At 40.7% G+C, this 7,903-nt stretch overlaps 1 pseudogene; it reads left to right on the plus strand.

The window, feature by feature from the left end:
* The first annotated feature begins 1,497 nt into the window (after window positions 1-1,497).
* Window positions 1,498-2,220, plus strand: LOC103742311 (annotated as a pseudogene).
* The last annotated feature ends 5,683 nt before the right edge of the window (window positions 2,221-7,903 follow it).

Here is a 7,903-nt window from a genome sequence, read left to right on the forward strand (position 1 = left end):
AGACAAACCACATAAAATAAAAATAAATAATTTTTTAATTAAAAAAAAACTGGTATTAGCCAAGCATGGTGGCTCATGCAGTTATCCCAGCACTAGTAAGGTGGAGACAGGCAGATCTCTGCGAGGCCATTCTGGTGACACAGTGAGTTCCAAGACAGCTGGGGGTACAGGAAAATAATAATAGTAATAATAAATAATGAAATGGGTATTAGCCCTTTCCTTCCTTTCTATTTTCTTTCCTTACAGGACTTCCATCTGGCCATATCCAGTCCTGCCCTGTCTGTACTCTTTTGTGGACCCAAAGTTCAAATATTTCCCTGCTGTAATATGTCACTGTAAGGTTAGTACTTCAAAAGTTGAGGAAGCTCATAATCGGTATGCACAGAGCCCCGGGAGAAGACATTACAAACATATCCACAAGCAAAGTTTCAGCTCTTGACTGTACATTTCTTCTGAGGAGCAAGTTGGCAGAAAACCATTCCGTTCAGCCAAATTCCTAAGAAGAAATAGGCCCTGGGCTTTTTTGTCTTTATTTTTCTCCTTTATTTTTTTTATTGGAGGATTGCATTTATGAGTACATTGTATTTACATCTTTTCCACACCTCCTCCCCTTCAGCTCTTCCCAGCTTCTCCCAGGTCCTCTCACCACTGCTTCTGAAATTCATGACCTTCATGTGCCTGCAGACCTTCATCTAGGGCCGGGCTTTGTGCAGTGTTCCTCCTCCATGTTTGGTGTGTCAGGTGGAGTGGTGTTTGACCTGGAGATTCTAAGGTTCAGGCCAACTAGACTGTAAGAGATGTTTGATTTTCTCCATTAGCATTCTTGCATATAAAATGACTGTTGACAGATTTTGTAAAAATTGAGAACATTTCTTTATGTATTATATGAAATGTCTATTAGATGTTGCCCTGGTGTAAATTTTTTAATCCTCATTTTAAAGAGTAAAACTTCGGACATGAGATTTTTATCATATTTCTGTTAAAGCATCATAGAATGTCTAAGTTTTTCTGGTGGCTGATTTTTCTTTTCTGGAATTAACTTGACGTATCTTTTTGAAATATGCTTCTTCCTAAAACATCTTAAAATAGTTTCCCTGTCCTTAACTCCAAACCGGTACTAGATCACACTTTAACCTGACTGGATTCTTTTTAGAGTTCTATTGGTCACATTAAAAGAAACCTGTCTATCGAATTTATTTTACTTAAACAAAAATCATTTAATATTGATAAATATAGGAAGACTTGAAAAGTATCTTTAAAATAATAAAATATAAAAAAATGTCATTTCGGGAGAAGTACGAGGGAAATGTTTTGCCTCGTGGAGAAGTAGAGTCGTTTGGTGAGCTGGTGGGAAGGGGGTCAGTTCCGGTCCCCGGGGCAGGCGAGGTCCGGGGCGGGAGGACCTGGAGCCGGAGAGCCCAGAGGAGTTGAGGCTCTTGAGCTGCCCTGTCTGCCCGGCAGTGCCAGGCGAGGGTGCATAGCCCCTAGGCTTCCTTCATGGCGGTGCGCGCGTCCTTCGAGAACAACTGTGAGATCAGTTGCTTTGCCAAACTCACTAACTCTATTGCCTGGTGGCCATCAGAGGGTCTGAGAACTACAATGTGTTGGAGGGCGAGCTCTCCAAGACCATCCCTGCAGGGCATGCATCCATTGCGTGCTACAGAATCACTGGGCACACGTGCGTGGGCAGTAGGCATGGGCTACTGGTACCCAGCACCACCACTGACCAGGAGCTGTAGCACATTCGCCACAGCCTTCCAGACTCAGTGCAGATACGGCGGGTAAAGGAGCGACTTTCAGTCCTTGGCAATGCCACCATCTGCAATGACTATGTGGTGGTCCACCCAGACCTGAATAGGGAGACAGAAGAAATCCTGGCTGATGTGCTCAAGGTGGACGTCTTCAGACAGACAGTTGCTGACCAGATGTTAGTAGGAAGCTCCTGTGTCTTCAGTAATCCGGGCGGTCTGGTGCACCCTAAGACTTCAATCGAAGACCTGGATGAGCTGTCTTCTCTTCCCAGGCCCCCTGTTGGCTCCGTGAACGGAGGGAGTGAGGTGGTTGCTGCTGGAATGGTGGTGAATGATCGGTCTGCCTTCTGTGGTCTGGACACAACCAGCACAGAGCTGTCCGCGGTGGAGCGTCTTCAAGCTGAATGAAGCCCAACCCAGCACCACTGCTACCAGCGTGTGCGATTCCCTCATTGACAGCGTCACATGAGTTACCTACCATGCAGTTGTGTGGGCTCCTGCCTCTGCACTTTGGCTCATTTTTTTATGCCTGAGCTCATCTGGACCAGATGCTGGCTGCAAGGTGCAGCAGAGAGCTCACTAGTGCTGAATGGTTGGGTGTCCTGCCCTTCTTTACCTGTGCCAGTTCTTGAATCTATTGTTATCCAAAAACCTGCCATGTCATGCTAGCTGTTAGTTTGTGTTGCTCCTGGATGATGAGAGTTCTGCTATCCTGTGCCTCACCCTACTAAAGAGCAGCTGCCTACCCCCCCAAATAAATAAATAATAGTAATAATAATGATAATAATAATAATAATATGTAAAGACTAATTTAAAGTGAAAATCATTTTTAAAATATATAGTTTAGGACAACTCTCTGTAAATATCACTTTCCCCATCCTAAAATGGTGCCAAGCAACCTTTCTCAGTATTAAAGTATTAAAGTATTAGACTAAAGTATTTTATAATACAGATGCCCATTGCCTTAGACTTTGAAATTAATGGAAGAATCTGGAGGGGGTAGACTAAAGGTCACAATAATGATAGTAATAGTTTGCTTACATACACCAAATGTTGATTAAATTTTAAAATGTTCTTTATAGATTGGAAAAGTACTACATGTGTATAAAAATGAAACTTCTTGGAAAAACTGATTCAGCTGTCAAGAAATCAGGGCCGTCGACAAAGCCCCATGAAAAGAGTGTCAAACAGGGGTGCATAAGCTTCTCTTGGCTTGCAGAAGATCAGAAATACATTTTTCCTTTTATGATTGTAGCTTCTGAACAATGTTTTGGCTTGCCAGCAAAGTTGAAAGTAAAAGAAAAAAAGTCTCGAAGTGATTTTTTTTTAATCCCAGCACTATTATAGAGTGGTCCAAAATATACCAGAGTGTTGTATGTTTTGTTGTTCTTGTTTTCATTTTGAAGACAAGTATTCATCCAGGCTAATTAACTTGTATTTTCGATTCAATTCTTTTGCCTTGAGTTGTTCAAAATGTTTTTGAAGCATTGCTCAGATAATTACATCAGTAGTAAGAACAATTGTTAATGTTGGGAGTCCAGTCTGTACTGTGCAAAGCCTGATCTCAAAAAGAAGAGAAATCTGTCAGAAGTCAAGTGCAGGATGCCACTGTAGAAAAGGCCTCTGTGAAATGAAGCAGATATGGTAGAGTCCAGCATCTCTTAGCTGAGCTACATATATTCTTCAAGCCTAAAATGCACTACAGGAAACATGGGGCTTGGGAGGTAAGAAAGACAGGCCATAGGATCTTCATGGGTCCTTCCATGTTTCCATGGAAGTGACTGGTCTCCAACTGGGGTACCATAAGAGTTTATAATACAATCATTAGGAGTTAAGAAATATATCATATGCTCTCTCTTTTCAACATCATGTTATAAAAAATTTATAAAGTTACAAACTATTGAAAGAGTTGCACAGAAAATACCTATAAACTCATTATCTAAATTGTACAATTAACAATTTCCTTTTCCTTTGATTTGAGTAATTAAAATAAGTGCATGAAGTTCCTTCTCGGGTTCAGTCTCCACTGAGCACCTTTTCCCTGGAATATGGAAAATATTTTCTGGTTTCTTTACGTGGCTAGAAATCTGGTCTTGCGGCCTTGGATACTGTGAGCGATGCATTGCACGACCCCTTATGTTGCTACATTCCTCAAAAGGGGTATTGATTTTTGTTTTAACTTGATGTAATTTGAATCCCAGACTTTAAAATAGCAGTTAGTTTATCCTACCCTTAGTGGGGCACATTAGCATCAACCGTGCACATATGTAGTATTATCCCAAGATTTGGGAGCCTTTACACTCATTCCCTCCCACCCTTTTGGGCATTTCTTCCTCTACTCCACAATAGCTAACTATACACTTCTGACTGTATTCTAACTGCTGCTATGGCAGTCAGGTTGGACCTTCCCTCAGACTAACAAGAGGAGAAAAATGAGGCACTCTTCTAGTTCTGTTCCCTTTTGTTCAAATATAACATCTCTTCCAGGATCTTCCTGCTTCTCTTTATATATTCTGCAGATAGTTGTTTTTACATTGTGCTCAAAGTTTACAGATACTATTTACAGGATGGTTGCTCTAGTGGGAGCTAGTTGGCCAGAAGTGAAAGGGAAACCAGAATTTCTAATTTAATTATTGTTTCTCTAACATGAAAAATGTAAGAAATACTGACTAATTCTAGCAAAGGATTAGCACTCACACCTCATTTGCATCATGTAAGAGGGAGTTATCGCCGCCATACGGTATATGAGCTATTCCCTGGGCAAAGGTGAGGAAGCTGGAAAGTTAAGACACTATCGAAAATGGAACCCTCATTCTTTTGTTCACTTTCAGTACGTTACCATACCCCAGGTCATGTTTTTCTGATTTATATTTGTATTTTCATAGATTACATTGCCTTGTTTTAGTATCTAATCCCATCTTCACAAAATGCACTCATGGCTTTAATATTCTTGCAAGACAACAACTATACATAGAACACAGTCACAGGCAAAAAATCAAACAGTAAGAAAATGACAAATAAGTTCTATGACTATAATGAGCACTCTATCAGCTATAGTATAATGTAAAAATAGGAGTGGTCTGGCCATATCTGACAAAAGTCAAGAATCTCCACAGTTAAATTATCAATTATACTATTAAAAAGAGTGAATGTCCATCATCATTATCAACAGTCACCATTCCAAGTGAATCACATGCATGTGCATATAAGCTCTTAATTATTTATTAAGCATTTATTCAGCATCCATCATCTACTCTGAACTTGACTAGATTCCAGAGAAACGGATGAATGAAACCAGAGTCCCACCTCATGGAGCCTGTTCTAATGGCGAGAGAAAGACATGTAATGTAAATGTAAATAATGTAAATCAGAATTCTGATAAATTATAACATACAGGGATGATGCTATCATTTTTAGCAATGCAATCAAAAACTGTTTCCAGAGTACAAATGAAGCATACAAACTTTGAGAGCAGAAAAGTTCCAGCATTCCTAAACTGAGGAAAAAGTTAAAATGGTTTTTCATCGTCCACTCTTTTGCTTCATCTTCTACTGTTTTTGTATGTTGTGATGGCTCAAGTGATTGAACAGATTCCAGTAAATGAGCTAATACTGTATTTGGTTAAATGCACTTATACCCCCAAATAGTAGTCATTATTGTTAATATTATCATTATTATTACACATGTGTATCTAAATATATATTTATCTCCTATACATAGATAGGAATGTCTACAACAGTGCAAAACGCAAACTTTTTACTGGTAACTCAGAAAGGATTGAGAAACATTTCCCTAAGCAATAAAGATCCATTGGAAATTTTCTGACTAGTCTTAGTATGATTCCCTTTTTGTTGAAAACATATTCAGAATGGCCCAGCAACTGTCAAGACCAAGAGTCAAGAGAAAGATCACAGGATCTAAACTAGGTGAGCACAAAGGCATAAGGAAAGATTTTTTAAGATAAATTTTAAAGTTTAAGTGGTAGAGCTGACAAAGGTTAAGAGTACCAGAACAGAGGAGTCAGGGCTAGACAACCCGGGTGACTACAGACATTTGAGACAGCCATTTAACTAAGTAGGAAAAAGTGAGTTATCATGGAAAGCTGAAAAGTTTACTTTTGGATTTTTCCAAATTTAACTCACCTACTGCACATCTAACAAGAAACCTGAAATATGAGTGTGAAATTTAGCAGGAAACTACGAATTGAATGTGTCAGAAATCTCCACCAAGAAAAAAAATTTTAAATTAGCAAAGGACAGTCAAGGACGACAAGCTGATTTTGACCTACACACATGTACATGCCTGCCTGTACCAACACGTACACAAACACACACACACACACACACACACACAACAACAACAACACACACAAATACATAATCATAATAATAAAAGCACAATAAAGTTTGCCAGAAAGCATGTGTCTAAGAGAGCTGAGAACAGAGCCCTTGAAGACCACATACAAAGGGAAACCAGAAAAGGGACTTAAAGGATTAGAAGCCATAAAATACTTAGAAAGTCCAGAGGGAGCTGCGATCTGATACCCTGGAACCCAAAGAAGAAACCAAAAGGAAAATGATTCACCATGGAGAGGAAGGAGGGCCTTTAGAGGTGTAGGATGGCAGGCTGGAGTTTGTGTGTCTTTCCAAGTCCAGAAAAGCAAAATAATACAAAGACAAGAGAAGGGGAAAGATAGGAGGGAAAAGAGGTGTGAGATTCCATGCAAAGCGGTCTCCCTTCTCCTCCCCTGAGCTGGCTAGAAATGGGATTGAGGCTATAAGTAGCAAGCTAAGTTACCCAGAAGCAACCCACCAAGAACCAAGCAAATACATAAGGCTCCTGCTGGCTCTCACTGGGAACTAAAGGAATCAGAGCCCCCAAAATAGGGCAGGGAAGGGGTGTCCTGAGTGATGAGACTCCAACCCTTCATCTAAACTCCCTCCAGATGAACAGACCCACACTCAGAGGTAATCCCTGGAACAGAATCCAAGGGTAGAAGATCACACTGGGGATGGAGGACACAGAAGGCTCACTCCCACAGAAAAGGACTAGGAAGTGGCTTCACTGAGAGGTCATGTCTTCTAAGGCTTGGCAACAGTCCTGAGGCTGGGAAAGCTTTCCTGGCCCACCTCCCTTAAGGAACTCCTGAAGTAAAAATCTATCGTGTTTTGTCAGGAGCAACAGAAGCAAATTTTGATGAAATTCCAAGCAAATGCAGAAAAAAAGGGGGGACTGGTCTGTTACACACTGAAACAATTATCACAAACCAGAAAACATATATTTTATGAAGGAGCAGTATAATTTAAGCATAGAATGTTTACAAATGGTATGACTAGAAGCTGAGAGATATGGAAATGGAGCTGGCAACAGCCGCAGGCTACCAAGCAGGTGAGAACAAGCATGGACATTGCAATAGGGACCCTGGAGACAAATGCTGGATCATTCTCTAGGTGGAAACCTGGTTCTCATTTAGAGAATAAGTTAAGAGCTGGCATATCTAGCTAATGAAGGCTATGTGGCTCAGTCTGGGGTTTGACTTTCCTGCTTTGGCTTGTCCCCACCCATAGCACACTGTGCCCTCTCCTGTATCATCCCCCAGGTTTCCTCCCATCTTACAGACTCCCCCTGGTCCTGCCTCAGCCATTCTTCATACATGATGCATGGGTTTTGTCACTTCTACCTACAGGACCTGAGGAGGCCACTCTCTCCAAAAAGAATGAAAAGTCTTAATTTTGGCATCCTTGTTGTTTTTCTGGCAACCCTGTCACATCCCCAAGCAATTCAGACTTTGACAGAAGACACAGGGCAATTGGTGACAGTTTCCCATAACCAATAGTCATAGGGTAAGTAAATGAGACCTGAACGGCAACAATTTCCTAGCAGATGATGTGGTTTAAAATTGGGGGTTAGAAAAACTCTCTTTGAGGAATGTTACACTGACCACAGATAAACAATAAAGGGGACAACTGAAGCACAGAGATAGTATTAACATATTCGCTTTTTGTGCTATCTTAACCACGACAGCAGTGGTCCAGGCACCCCTATAATTCAAGAGAAGAGACATTCTATCCTTGAGATGGGCCAACGACTCCAGGTCAAAAGTGTGGTAAGCTTAAAAAGCTAGGGGAAGTCATTGGAAAAAAAAAATATAT

This window comes from Nannospalax galili, unplaced genomic scaffold, assembly GCF_000622305.1.
Source record: "Nannospalax galili isolate Female #2095 unplaced genomic scaffold, S.galili_v1.0 scaffold1220, whole genome shotgun sequence".
Lineage (NCBI taxonomy): Eukaryota > Metazoa > Chordata > Mammalia > Rodentia > Spalacidae > Nannospalax > Nannospalax galili.